The following is a 15,167-nucleotide window of genomic DNA, read 5'->3' on the forward strand; positions in this document are numbered from 1 at the left end:
GATGATGTTCTGGGGATGAGGTGGTTTTGCAGATCTACATAAATATCCAAAATGCCCTAACAACAACATGCATCCATTCATTCTATCAATGGCCTTAAATTGGGAATTACCGAGAGCAAAATGGACTTCAGCTGGAACAGATGAAGCTTTTATGCACCTGCCCATAAACACCAACAGCGTATCGAACTTAACAAAATGGAAAAAATATTCCAGTGATCATTTTAAAAGTTTTATTTCAGCAACTTATGAGGTTACATACACTGCAACGTCACCTACTAATTCCTACCAGCCAAAGAACCATATCTTCGGACAGGGAATAAATTAAAATCATGAATTCCTGTTGCTTTCCATCCCAGAGCATTTGCTTAATTACTCTATTACTTGTTTATCATCTTTATTATTTATACTGTCACATACAGACCAAAAATACTGCAATTAAATCCAGTACCTTTTTAAATAGGCACACAGCTTTATATTTAGAAGTTGTACTGAAGGCAGGACAAACCCCTTCAGTACTGAAAGACTGTAGGGTTACATGCAGGGCATGGGGGGACAAAAGGAGTATTTTTACTGTAAATGCTAAGGTAAGTGAGGTAACATCTCTGTGTACGATCAGGTATAAAAGCCAGTTCTATAGTTTCCACAGCAAGCGCCATATTAAATATGGGGAAGCTGGCCAGCTGCGGTAGTCCACCAGATAATGTCTGATTGCTGGAATCAGCATTGGGAGAAGACCTTTCTAAGAAGGTATTTTGTGTGAATATCTTTAAACCAGCAGGAACTCTCTCCCTCCCCCACCTTCACCATTTTGCTGATAAATACCCAGTTTACAGAGTTGTTTACCTCCCAGGACACAAACACCTGAACACGGGCTCCTGTGATCTTGTCACTCAGGGGGCTGGGGCCAAACTTAGACGCTCTTTCACTGCCGCCAGGTACCAAGCCATACCCGACCCCTACTGCGAACTGACAGTTTTCCATTGTAATCGATGCAGGCCGTACCCAACCTGTACCCACTAGGGGGCTCAAAGCGTGACTTTCCCGAGCTGGTTGTGTCACCTCCAGCTGATTGTTCAAAATACACAGGGACATGAAAGAACCAGTGGTCTGTGTCCATATTCACGGATTTTGTGAAGGAGAAAGGGACATATTCTCCATATTATAAATTACAAATAGTATCGCACATGTTGATGTCTTTATGCATTCTGGATTACTCAGAACTTCTGAAATTCCTTAAAAATGCTCTAGAAGGGCTGAATGGAATTGATTCATAATGCAAATTTTTGTGAGATAATGCTAATTCCATTACCCTTCCATGCTAACATAACATGGTGATTCTCACAAATGGAAATTAGCACAAAAAATTCATGATGCACACCGTGTGAGCAGTAAATAAGCATCTCTTCGGTTTCCTGTCACTATACCAAGCCAACCCTTCTGCAGTGGGAAACTGAAGCGAGCTGGAACTGTGCCGTAGCAGGTCTCTCTTCGTGGTATGAGTCTGGTAAGGCTCGGTTCCCCTATGCCAATGGAGAAATGCCATTAGTCATGGGGTCCACCCCCTTCCCCTTTCCCTTCCTCCCCTCCTCCCTCCCTCTGGTCATCACAGGCTTCTGTGCCAGTGAGAACAACTTTCTGTATTTACAACTCGAAAGATCTGCAAACAAGCAAATGAAGACTGTGTTTCATGTGATGTAGGGTAAAAATTCTCAGAAATAAGACATCAAGAGGCATATTGCACCTCACTCTCTCTCTCCTTTCCTCTCTCATTATATAATCTTATATATAATCAAAAACCTCAAACATGTAAATAGCCAGGTTTGATGTTTGTGGATTTCGTAGCTGTAATGAATTGCAAGTGGACAGGCAGCTGTGTTCTGCGAGACAAAGAGGACCCCAGAAAGCATTTCCAGAAATCAATAAAAGTCTTGCACCGGCTACAGCTCGTAGTGTTTCTCTGAAAGTACTATTAAGCTGCTTTGTAGGAAAAAAAAAGTATTGTATTGGTTACTTCATGGATCAAAGGCTGGACTTTACGCATAATATGTTATTTGAAACTAAAATGAATAAATATAATATATGGCTTTTTGTTTTATAGCTGTCTGTGTCTGGGTGATGTTACACAGACATATAGTACCAGTCAAAAGTTCGGATACACAAAGTTGCGTACAAAGGAGAGTGATAGTGTTTGCATCACATGACCTGGTCACCTGACCTAAACACAGGAGAGATCATTTTGGAGGAGTATGACTAGAGAGTGATCTATTTGTGGGACGTCCTTCAGGACAGTTAGAAAAGCATCCCAGGAGTCAACCTCATGAAAATGGTTTAGAAGTGAATGTATGATCAGCCAATCCCTGGAGTAATTGGCGTTAAAGGCTTTGATCAATGGCCCAATGGTGGGATCACTCTGCCAGTCACGGGGATTTGAACCAGCAACCTTCTGAGTACTATCCCACAGCACTGCACCCCCCCCCCCCAATTAAATTATTATTGTTTTTTTTGTTTTACTTTTGGACAGTTTTATTTCAACATAGAGCAACAATACACACCCATGTATTTAAATTAACTTAAAATGAAACACAGCGTTTTTATATATAGTATATATAGTAGGAGGATAAATATAGTAATGAATTTCACTGTATCTACACTGCATGGAAGCTATGTACACTACACTGTATGCAGTTTCAGGTGAATCTCATTTTATCTCCTGAACCTCTTCAAGCTTTGAGTAGCTTTGCATTCAGGGACGCTTTTCTGTGCATCACTGTTGGACTGAGCTGTGATTTCCTGTCAGCATTAGTAAGTCTAGCCATTCCGCTCAGGTCTGTGTCATTAACAAGGTGATTTTGGCAAGAGAAGTGCCTTTGAGGGGTTACTTTTGTTTGTCACGCCATTCTTTGCAAACTCTAGACTCTGTAAAACATGAAAATCTCAAGAAGGTGTTTCAAATGCTGGAACCACCGCGTTCGGCACCAAAAATAACACCACGTTCAAAATCACTTGCATCATGTAGATGAGCCATTCTCAGGCTTAGCTGCACAGTAACTGAGCCTCTTTACTTTTTCTATACGCTGCACATGTTCTGGTGCCGCCGCATGATTCGCTGTTTGTAGGATCGGGCTGTTCGCAGTAACAAGCAGGTGAACCTAATAAAGTGGCCACCGACCGCATGCACATACAAATTTTCATGCTCAGAAAATACTTGCTGCTATTGCTTATGCCCTTTTGAAAAATATCTTTTGATATTTGTTATGGTTGGGTTTAGTCCTACATCAACTATGAAGTACCACATCTCCAATTTAATCACTTCACGGAAACATAATTTCTTACCCAGAAAAACAAACTGTGAACTTATGATGACACTTTTCTCAGATTAATGTAAAAAAAATACCCACTGTTCAGCCGCTTATTTGGTGTTTTATTTATTTTGTTATACTCACAAATCGTACCTTCGCAATGCCTTTAGGTTTCCATTTCTGTTTAGCTTCTAGTGGTCAGGACAGTGGGGTCATGCAGAAAGCCCCCGAAATCTTGTTCCTGCAATATAACAACACATTGTGTTTTCATATGTCTTAATTTGTGTCTATGCTTTGAAGCGCCTGGCACACTGATTACTCTCTTGTTAAATTAGAATCCAGTTTGCACTTGATATTTGGATCCTATGAGAGCGGCAGGTTTTCACTAGTCACATTTTCTCCTAGTGTAGCCATCTGTGTTCAAAGCATTGCACAAACAGATGAGCGCTTGGGGCAAATGTGTTTGTGTAAACCCTGGCTTTCTCCAAGTCTTTGATCACACGGAACATTCAGAAAGTAACCCCCCAAGGTCACCAGTATGCAGCCAACCAATAGAAGCCTTTGTCGCTGTAGGTATTGGTTGAAGGTTGCTTCAACTGGATGATAAATTGGTATGGAATTCCAAGAATCCTTTATTTTGAATTTTCACGTCTTCTGATCCAAAATTTTATAATCCAGTTCGAGTTCTTTCTTTTCTTTTCTTTTCTTTTCTTTTCTTTTCTAATGTAATCTCTCTTTCTCTCTCTCTCTCTCTCTCTCTCTCTCTCTCTCTCTATATATATATATATATATATATATATATATATATATATATATATATATATATATATATAGCGCATCTCCACGACATTCCTGTGTAACCTTAAAAGGGGAAATTTTGTAAACTTGTTGCTTACCTCTATGTTCCTTGGTTTAATGGTTCAGTTCACTTTCCCATTATATAAATTCAAATTTTTTCCCTATTTTTGCATTACTAAAATGAGACTAAAATTTTTTTGTCATAAATCAAATTTGAATAGCAAGGTTCCTTTGACCAACCCCAACATACACATTTATTTAGAAAGAGAGAACAACCTTCTCCAATACTATTTTTTTTTATCACAGCTTGAATAACATTTATGTCATCCTCACCAACCTCTAGAAAGAGCCACATATAACACATAAGAGATTTCAATATGTTGTCAGCCAACATTCAGAAACCATGTGGGAAAAAATAAGTACACCCTCCTCCTTCCACAACAATTAAGGGAGTATTATTTAGCAGTCAGGTGTTACCAGTCAAAGGCTCAAGATTATTTAATCATCAAGAAGTGTGACTATCTCAATAAGAGCAGAGCTTTTGGCAGTTTGGTGTTCTGGAGTGCTCTGGTTTGTATTTCTTTCATGCCAAGAACAGCAGACATCAACCATGACCTCAGAGATGCTGCTCATCAATCTGGGGATGGATATACAGCCAACTACATACAACTTTAAATTCACCATTTACTTTACAGTGAGAAGGGTCAGGAGTGGGTGTCCCAGCAAATTCAGCCTAAGGTCACACCATCTCATGCTTATAGATACCAAAAAACCCCCAAGGGCTACATCATGTGACCTATAGGCTGCATTGAGCATGTTATGTGTTCATGTTCATGACAACACACATAGAAAAAGGCTACTTTCATGAGTGGGTGACCAGGCAAATGCCCCATCCCTCTAAATAGAGTATAGTAGCACAATTTAGGTTTACAAAATTGCATATGAACAAAACACAAAAATTCCAGAACAATATCTTTCAGACTATTGAAACCAAGATGGAGATGTTTGCTTGTCAAAAGCCATACACGGTGTTTGTTGAGATTGTTGCTGTTATAATTTTTGTTTGATGTCCTTGTAATGAGTGTTATGTTCCTTATGGTTGTTTGTACTCTGTATTCCCCTACACTTTGTTTTCTCCATCCCACCTTTATTACTATTCTTCTTATTATTATTATTATTATTTCTGTTTACCTTTTTTAACAGATAACAGATTAATGTCTGTTATTGTTACGATTAATCATGGTACTAGGACGGGTGAGTTTGGAGCGGTCGCACTATTTACACGGTACCTTTAATTTAATGTAAAATAAAGTTGCCCTCCGAAGAGGGGGGGTGGTGGTGGGTGTCACGATCATGGCAGAGGCGAGCGCCGATCGTGCGGGTAGGCTGGTAAGGAGCAGGCGAACAGGCAGAACTCGGGGCAAAACTCGGGGTTTTATTAGGGAAAAGGGACCAGGAGACATTTACCACACCGATACCACAATGACGGACAAGGGGAACAGGTAAGACCAGGACTTAAATAGGACGGGACTAATCAAAGTAAACGGACACAGATGGAGACGATCAGGAAAGTACACGAGGGAAATCAGGGGGGCGTGGCACACACGAGGAGCGGACGAGCCAGGCATCACAGAACCCCCCCCAAAGGTGCGCTTCACCGTGCGCGCCTAGGAAGGGTCGATGGATGGGAAGAGGGAAAACCGGACCTGGAAAAGAAGAACAGAATAATTAACGCAGGACAGGAAACAGGACCGAGGTACAAAACAGAGCTTGAGACAGGACATAGGACAAGAGCTGACACAGAATCGGGAAGGCGGAAATACAGATCAGGAAGGGTGAAATGGAAGGAACGGGCGAAACGAAAGGACCGGGAGTGCGTGGAGGGAACACCGGGGGACAAGGAGTAGAGAAGACGAGGAGCCACAGAAGGAGGGACGAAGACAGGAGAGTAGGGAGAGAAGGAGGGGGAATAAAGGGGAGTCCGAGGGAGCCCCTGCGGGCGACAGGAAGCAGCCGGAGGGGCCGCAGGTGGCCGGGAGGCCGAAGGGGACCTTGGAACGGCCGAGGAGGCAGGGCGAGGGACCGAGAGAAGGACTGAGGAGGGAGTCGGAGGGGAGACCAGGGAAGGGGACGAGGGAGCAGGAAGGGCCCCTGGCGAGGGCAAGGAGAGGGGGGGAGCTGCAGCAGGCGACGATGTCTTCCGCCGCGCCAGAGCGGGAGGATCCGTAGGCTACCGAGGAGCCGCCCTCGGGAAACCCGCAGGCGACCGCAGAAGAACCGGTGGAGGGAGCGAGGCAGGACGACGAGGTAGAGAAGGGGGACCCGCAGGTGACCGCCGACCCGGGGGGCCAGGACCTGTAGGCGCCGACAGAGCCTTAGCACCGGCGAGGGAGGATGAGCCAGGGGGCAGGGCGGGAGGGACGCCAGTCCTACGTCTGTGTCCCCTCCCTTTGCGGGGTCGAGATCGCCGGGGCGAGGGCGATGGAGTCACACGGGAAGTCAGAACAGGAGTGGAGCCAGGAATTGGAGTCTCAGTGGGCACAGTCATGGCGGACACAGGGCGTGCCTCGGGTGTGGGCGCAGGAGCCGCAGACAGTGGTGGCTGCACAGCCGCTGGAGCCGCAGACAGTGGCGGCTGCACAGGCGCTGGAGCCGCAGACAGTGGCGGCTGCACAGGAGCTGGAGCCGCAGGCAGAGGAAGCTGCGCAGATTCGACGGGCAGCGGAGGGGGCTGCTCCGGCTGCGCAGGTAGCAGTGGAGATAGCTGCGCAAGAAGCGCAGGCGGCAGCAGCGGCGGCTGCTCGGGAGCGTGGTCCGCTGGCAGAAGCGGTTGCTCCGGCGCGGGATCCGCCGGCAGGGGCGGTCGTTCGCCCGTGGGAGCCCCCTCCCCAAGGCGCGCATCTCCGGGCATGTCCGAGAGGGAAGGCGGCTGTCCGGGCGCTGGATCCGTGGGCAGAGGCAGCTGCTCCGGCCCGGGGTCCGAAGCTCTCCGGAGCTGGAGTAGCCTCTGCAGGTCCTCTGCGAGGCTTTCGAGGTCCGCTCGACTGGACATGGGAGCGAACTCCTCGAAGCCTCTCCTGATTCGCGCGGTCTGGGGGGATCGGCTCCGGGTCCGAGACCAAGAAGAGCTCTTCCTCCTCCTCATCGCCAGGAGTCCAGAGCCTGGCCAGGGTGCAGGCTCCTAGACGGAGCGGTCCCAGGTCTGGGCCCAGGACGAGCTCCTCCTCCTCGCCCTCCGTAGGGAGCCAAGAGCTGGAGAGCGAGCAGGTGCCCAGACAGATCGACTCATCCGGGACCTTGCTTCTCCTCTGCTTCCTCTTCTTCTTCTTAAGGTCCATCATTCTGTCACGATCATGGCAGAGGCAAGCGGCGATCGCGCGGGTAGTCTGGTAAGGAGCAGGCGAACAGGAAGAACTCGGGGCAAAACTTGGGGTTTTATTAGGGAAAAGGGACCAGGAGACATTTACCACACCGATACCACAATGACGGACAAGGGGAACAGGTAAGACCAGGACTTAAATAGGACAGGACTAATCAAAGTAAACGGACACAGATGGAGACGATCAGGAAAGTACACGTGGGAAATCAGGGGGGCGTGGCACACACGAGGAGCGGACGAGCCAGGCATCACAGTGGGCAATAGTAAATAAATAAATAAATAAATGAAAACATACACAGTGTATCACCCCATATGCACTGTCAAGCATGGCTGTGGAGGCCTTGTTTTGCAGCCACAGCACTTGGGAAACTTGCAGTCACTGAGGTGACCATGAATTCCTCTTTATTCTGCAATATTCTTCGGACAAATGTGAGGCCATCTGTCTGACAGCTTAAGCTGGGCCGAAAGAAAGTCATGCAACAGGACAAGGATCCCTAGTGCAGAAGCAAATCGACATCTAAAAGACTAAGGAAGGAAAAATCGAGTTGTTGGAATGGACAAGTCAAAGTGCGGACCTCACGCCCACTGCTGTGACAGTATATTAGGAAAACTGCACATAAATGACTGCCTATCGATGAACTGATAAAAAGTGGACCAAAATTTCTCCTACGAAAAACGTCCTGCAACGTACAATTGCAAAAGGTGTTTCTACAGATAACTGAATCATAGGACTTACTTATTTGAATGTGGCCTTACTCCTAAATGACAACGCATTGAAATCTGTTATATTTTTTTTCACCCGGGGTTTGATTAGCTTGTTAATAGAAGTGGTCTCCTTCCTTCTTTCTATCACTGAAATCTGCTTGGGACCAAGCAAATAATTTCATTCATTTTGGACAACAGTATTAGCTTAGCAAATAAATAAAATAAAAAAAAGAGAACATAATTTTCTCAAAGGTACATAAGGATAATTTTGTTACCCAAATATACATAATATCTGAAATTGCTTGGGGGGGAAAGAGAAGCTTGTTTACCATATGTCTGCTTTGATGCTGGTAAAATCCTGATCATGTGACAGCTTAGCGCTGGGGGCTCATTGCAGCCAGTTTCAAAGCTCGTAAGAGTCCTGCAAAAATGAACCTTTGTCAGAAATTTAGGGATGAATGTAACAGGAATGTGTACTTATGACAGAAAGTATCTTCAGATGCTCTGAACAGGTGGTTTCTGTCAGCTATCTAAGCCACTCATAAGGACATTCCACTCCTTTCACTGGGAGGGTGGCAGACAAGGGCAGAAAGTACCGGTATTAGGGCCATCCAGCTCGACAACCTGTGGCAGCAAGGGCGCTGAGCTGGGAACGTGCTCAGGGTGTAGACAGGCGTGTTGGGAGAGCAGGAACACAAATCAGAACAAAGAAAAAAAACATGAAGATCACAATGACTCCTACAACCTTGAGTAGGAACTCCATGTCAGAACAAGATGAACGTAAACAAGGGGAAAACAGCTGAAAAAAATCTCCCTTTTTTTCATCAGATGATGGGCCAATGACCAGAAAATAGGCAAATACTGACTAAATTGATGTGTGCAAAGTAAACAGGTCTCCCAGTAAAGGACAGGGGCCTACGAGGTGACGCTCCAAGGACGACGAGCTGGTGGAAACTCTTGATGCACAACAGATACACAGCAGCATGTAGCCACATATACTGCTACAGGAGATTTCACCCAAGTTCCGTGTAATAACAATGACTGTGGTGGCGATGACGATGACGATGATGATGATGATGATGATGTCGCCAGGGTCCACGGATGCATTTCTATGACAGATGCTGCACATCGATAAAAGGCGACGACGCATCAAAACACAACATTAGCTGTGACAGGCTCACATTTGTCATGCCTGATCACTTCCATTTGCATTGGGTTTGCCAGGCCCATCTGTTAAACAACAGGAGCACTCTCCCTCCACAGGGTGCCAATGCACTGCAAGTTCCGGGTAAATATTGTCAGGCCAAAACAAATGTTTTATTTGGGGAGTAAATAATTAATTAAAAACTTACTAAAATTACTAGTTTAACTGACAAGATTTCCATTGGCCCAGGTAAATTGCTTGTCTGTTGATTGTGTTTATGAAGTTTTCTCTGTCTGACATCTGATTCGTTTTTTTTATCATACATGTAACATGAAACAATGTAATAATAATAAAAAAACACGGTAAGAGAAAAACACAGTAGGAAAGTTGTTAAAAAGTCAACTGACTTTACAATCTGTCCCTGCAGGTTGCAACACTTTGAGGTTGGCTTGCTCAACTCAACTCAATGTTTTTAACATCAAACTGTATAATCAGGAAAAAAATGAGGTATGCAAAATTGTCTGTCAAAGCAAATATACTGCATAGTATCATTGGCTAATATAAAATAATATAATATGTCAGTTAGATTTCAATGTGTGCTCTCATGGGCTAAGAGACACGCCCCAAGCATTTGTAATTTTTCTTATTTTAAAACTTTTGTGTAAAAGTGATATTAGAAACTGAGCAACTGCTCACCTTCTCGATATCTGAGAAAAAGAGGTTGAAAAAGTTTCAGTCAGTAAAATAAAACTCAAGATAAATTACACACTACTTTCTTCAATCTGACACGATTACTGCAGGATAGAAATTTCTGCGTGAGCTCACTAGATCTGCGTGCCTGTCTCATGTTACTTGCCACCTTCTCTGTTTGTGTGAAAGTGGGTGAGAAGAGTGAGCTTCCATACGAGGTATAGCAAACAGCCGAATAACGCATCTACCATTTATATAACATGCACCTCACAAGGAGGACCAACTTCAGGTGAGAAACATCAAACGTGTGTTGAAGTACAGTCAGCGGTCGTGTTTGAATGTGAACGGGGAACTTCAGAAAAACTAATGCACACTTGATAAAAATAAGAGCACATCATATAGGGTCACTGCAGCCAAACGCCACTAGAGAGACCCGTTGTCCTGTGGGATATCACATCCTCCTGGAACACTCTCACCAAAAGGCCAGGTGACACTGCATGATATCTCCCTGCCCGTTGTTCTCTAAGCAGGGTGCTGCATATCAGTCTTATAACACCATCAATTTCCGCTAGTAATTTAGGAATGTGGCCCCCCTCCCTCCCATCTTTAATACCTCCTTCAAGGACGAGTTCCTCCCCAGACGAGCCGCAGACCCCGCGCTCCGGCGACACGTTAAAGCAGCAGTCGTCATTGCCTCGCCGCAGAGCTCCCCCGTTCCCATCACGTCTCCCTCTCGGAAGGTAGCAGCGCAGTCATTGTCAGCTTCTCGAGGAAGCGGCAGGAGCCCGGGCGGCAACTTCACGCCCTCTAATCCCAGATCCTTGGCCGTCAGCCAGTCTGCTCTGCTAATACTGGGGAATAGGGGCAAACCCTAACGATGTCTGTGTGAACGGCACCGCTGTTTAACACCGAGGGTCCTGATGCAACACCTATAGCAGCCGCAGGCGTGGCGCCGGCTTTGATGTGCCGAGGATGCTGCCGACTCCCAGAACAGGACCTGTCACATGCATCTAAACACCGCACACTCCGAGAATAATAACACAAACTCTCTGTTTTGCTGGATTCTCTTTATTCCCCGGAGGAACACACTGCAGGCACTTTATTCAGACTAAAGACGCTGACCTTTACAAATAGACCTGCACCCAAGCGAAGGTCTGAATTCTCTCACCGTATTACTCTGCAAAGACCTTTTATATTTCAAATAACTGGAATGCCACGGGCAGATGAAGAGGTTCACCTCCCTTCCATTCCCATATCTCACTTTACTTTCAGATACAGATCTGGCCCCATATCCAGGTCAGATCGATCTGACTTTGAATGACCAACCAGAGGTTTTCACCATGGGGGGGGGGTTTCCAAGGTGCGTTTCTAAAGTTTGGCTGAACTTGCTATAGTTTTTACTGAATGGGTTTACAGTCTATTTTCTTAATTCGAAGCAATTGTCATAATTAACATTTTACTTTCCATTGAACTAGTCTGCTAGATTTCATTGTAACCAGTTCAGGTGTACGGCTTAACACTACTCACCAGCACCTCTCTCAATATTGAAAAAGGTGTGACGTTATTCGGTTTCTTTACCTTTAACCTGGGAGATGTAACCTCGAAGCAGAAACGTATGGGAGGTCACAACTAAGACAAAAGACACCAGACAACACAATTAGCAAGAGGAATAAGACTATGCAAAGCTTGCTGCCCTCGGTCCCCCTCCCTCTGTGCCAAGCCGCAGTCCCCACAGGTGGACACCGATGGGAGGGGGAGCACTTCCCTCACAACCCTGCTCCACGCTAAACCCATCCTCAGCCATTGCACACATGGGCTAACACCACGGAACTTCCAGAACAGCACGGAACTTCCAGAACAGCACGGAACTTCCAGAACAGCACGGACCTTCCAGAATACCATGGAACTGCAAGGAGTCAGCTGCTGCCTGATATTTGGCAAAGTCAAAGACAGGGAGCCCTGAAACACTGCAAACACGTGACAGGCAAAGCCCCACAACCCTATGACTGCCATTTGAGTCCCATCAGGGTGCATCGGGGGGGGTCCCAGGACTGGACGATATTCACTCTGGCCCCTCCTCTCTTTAGAAAGGCATCTGTTCTTGTTTCACACCCTGTGACTGTTAAAAGGGAAGAATACTGGAAGGAGATCAGGCAGAGCATGATGAATGCCGGTTCTGGTCCTTTGGGGGAGAGTGACGCTTTTTTTAAAATAAACAGAACAGGTTTAATTGTAAAAAGTACATTTCAGTTGCTTCATGGCTAGTAGGAAGTATCCGATGTTCCTCACTGATGGAGGAAGAGTTACTTTAATAGGTGGTATTAAGAAAATCGGCTCATTTCTGAGTACATGACAAATACTCACGTACCCTCAGAAGTGCATATAACCAAGCAGAGCCTTGGCACACAGTTAGACTGAGGTAACATGTTTATTATGCTATATCCTGCTTTTAATTAGCTTTCTTGAATCCCTTTATTTAGATGCATCGGCGATCGCGTTTCTTTTAGCACAACACGGACGCTGCTCTATCAGTGACATTTCCGAGATACTAAGTGACAGCCTTTCAAATGTAAACTGAGGTTTACGAGCATGATCAGCTAGCTCTGTGTTGTGGTGATGCGGAGGTCAGCTTTGTTTCTAGCAGCTCATACCCATCCATTATTCACTTTAAGAGAAGAGTCAAGGGATATTGGCAATGTTCCCATGCCGTGTTTTTAAAAACACTGCCCCCATCCACTAATGACCAGGAGTGACCCCTCCTGCTGTAGCTTCACCCCGACATACTGAACTGCTGTCAGCTTTGCAAGATGGTGGAAAATAATAGAAGCAGGACCGTCAAAACAATGAAATCGGCCTGTATGGTAAGCGCACAATTTAACTGATCGTTAACTGCAGGGCACTGTAAGCTTCTCAGAATGAATGGTGCAGAGAGACATAGTGAGAAGAATCAAAGATTCTCGTGTCCGGACCTGCATCTCCTTTAGGGGGACGTCCACTGCTGAAAGAGGAAAACAAAGAAACAGATTAAAGTCATGATCTACAGGAGGACTGTTTTCTATCCAAGCCAAGCTTCATAGATTAGCCTCACTGAGGTAATTGTAACCACAGTTTGTCACGCACACCTTGACATCTCCAGAAACTGTTGCTGAAAATGTTCAGTGAGTGAGAATAAAAAAGATAAATGAAAAGATAAGTGATATCATCTTCAGTTTGGACATTTTTGCCCCTTAACATCCACGTCTTAAATACAATTACAGTCAATTAAATAACTGTGATTAATTTGCAATTATTTAGTTCTCGGCTCTTGAAAAATAAAGTAACTAAGCGATCAATTAATCCCAATTAAGTTGAATGTGAGTTTGCACTGTTTTGTCTGAGATCCACAAAGGAAAAAAGTGGAGAACATATTTTACATTTTCTATAAGCAAATTGCACTTGTAAAAGTAGTCTGTAGCCATTAACAATTGTGACATCTACAGCAGTGTTTTGAATCAGCCCAATCAAGCTTAATTAACTTAGAGCTGAAAGGATGAAATAAAACCCAGAAGAGAGCGGGATTGGAAGACGTTGCTATAAGACACTTCAAAAATATCTGCGCATAGAGATAAAGTCTAGCAAGAAAAAAAACATTAATGAGGAATTATAAGCTCACCCTAAGCAAAAAACAGTGCTTATCCCTGCATCCCCTTCCCCCACACCTAGAACCCCATCTTAAATGCCAAGGCTCCACTACTTCTTCGCACCTCAGACGATTTGGGTGGAAGAGGCACAGCTCACCTGAGGCGGCTACCACAGTTTAGCGTGAAGATGCCACTCTGACAGGGTGTCAATACAAAGCAATTTACGGGCGCATGAAAAATCGACCCCCTGATAACAGGCAATTTCTTTGCTCCAATGGTTCGCCTGGTGAAATAGTCGAGGAGAGGGAGTGGGGGGGGGGGGGAGGGTGGTAGTCGGGGAGTGAAAGGGATGGGGTGGAGAGGGGGGTCCAGACAAAATGGGGGGCTAGGTCAGGCACAGAGATTAGAGTTCAGCAGCTAGCCGGAGATACCATGCAATTATGTGTCCCACTGTCAACCCCCCTCCCTCTCCCAGCAAAAAAAATATGAAAAAAACAGCACATGTATCCATGACAGACGCCAACTTATTACGGGGACTGAAGACAAAAGGAAGGAGAAGGATATAGAAATAAGCAAACACGAGGGAAATGGGTGCGAACCACGTGGAGCTGGGCGAGGCAAACTGAGAGAGGGACAGATGGAGAGATCCAAAGGTTTACGCGTCTCTAAAATAAAACAGACACACACACACACGACTCTGCTCCACTGCAGAGGGGGTCCTGTGGAGTGGCTGTAAGGAAAATGGAAAATGAAATTCTTTTTAGTCTATCAAACCATGTAAGGGACTAAAACAAGGACCAACATGGTCTCATGGTTACATTCACAAATTTGCGACCCAACGAATTCTGCAAGAGGTTCTGAGCGGACCTCCTCCAGTGTGATTCGGTACTGTAAAACATGTACATAAGCAGGACAGATACGAGTCGCTTTGCATCAAATTGTGTGAAGTTACAATTTACAACTAACAAAGAAACAGTATGTAAATTACTCCATACTGTCAGAGCTCCCTAGAGCCAGCCAGAGGTCTTCCCACAGCTAGACGTAGCTAAGCTAAGAGATGGCGACCTTGGTCACAGACCTGGCTCGCTGTTGGCAGGTTAAACCAAATCTTTTTCCAAGGCGATGCATCACATAAATGAGCTCTTCATGAGACCCAAGTAAAATGACACGCGCTCCGCTTCACTGCAACCCGATGGTTGGGCTGGTCGGGTGGGGGGGCGGATGCTGGAAGCAGGGAGCAGTGGAACTAAGCATGATATTGTGGTGATGCCGCTCAGCATGCTGCAATTTCAGCACTGTCCCAATTGCTTCCAGGGAAGGTGTCGCCTCCTGTCCGCCGGAATGAGTGTGGATGCATCGCGGCATCGCCGCCCACTGAGCGTACATTCATTCTCACCCAAGACATGACCAGACTGGCAATCCAGGGGTTTCCGAACTGCATCCGGCAGATGGGTGCCCCCTCTTCTTAAGCCACGCAAAAAAGAAAGACATTTCAGATCATGATGTTGTGTTAAATCGCTTGCTTTATTCAC

At 45.4% G+C, this 15,167-nt stretch overlaps 1 long non-coding RNA gene across 1 annotated transcript; it reads right to left on the reverse strand.

Annotated features, from left to right (window-relative positions):
• Window positions 1-5,492: 5,492 nt before the first annotated feature.
• On the reverse strand, window positions 5,493-10,823 carry LOC125745111 (uncharacterized). The gene is made up of 3 exons (XR_007398571.1): window positions 10,629-10,823; window positions 8,511-8,602; window positions 5,493-5,803 (listed from the first exon to the last, which is right to left on the reverse strand). It is a non-coding gene; the product is annotated as an uncharacterized LOC125745111 (long non-coding RNA).
• Window positions 10,824-15,167: the final 4,344 nt, after the last annotated feature.

Source organism: Brienomyrus brachyistius, chromosome 6 (genome assembly GCF_023856365.1).
Source record: "Brienomyrus brachyistius isolate T26 chromosome 6, BBRACH_0.4, whole genome shotgun sequence".
Classification (NCBI taxonomy): Eukaryota; Metazoa; Chordata; class Actinopteri; order Osteoglossiformes; family Mormyridae; genus Brienomyrus; species Brienomyrus brachyistius.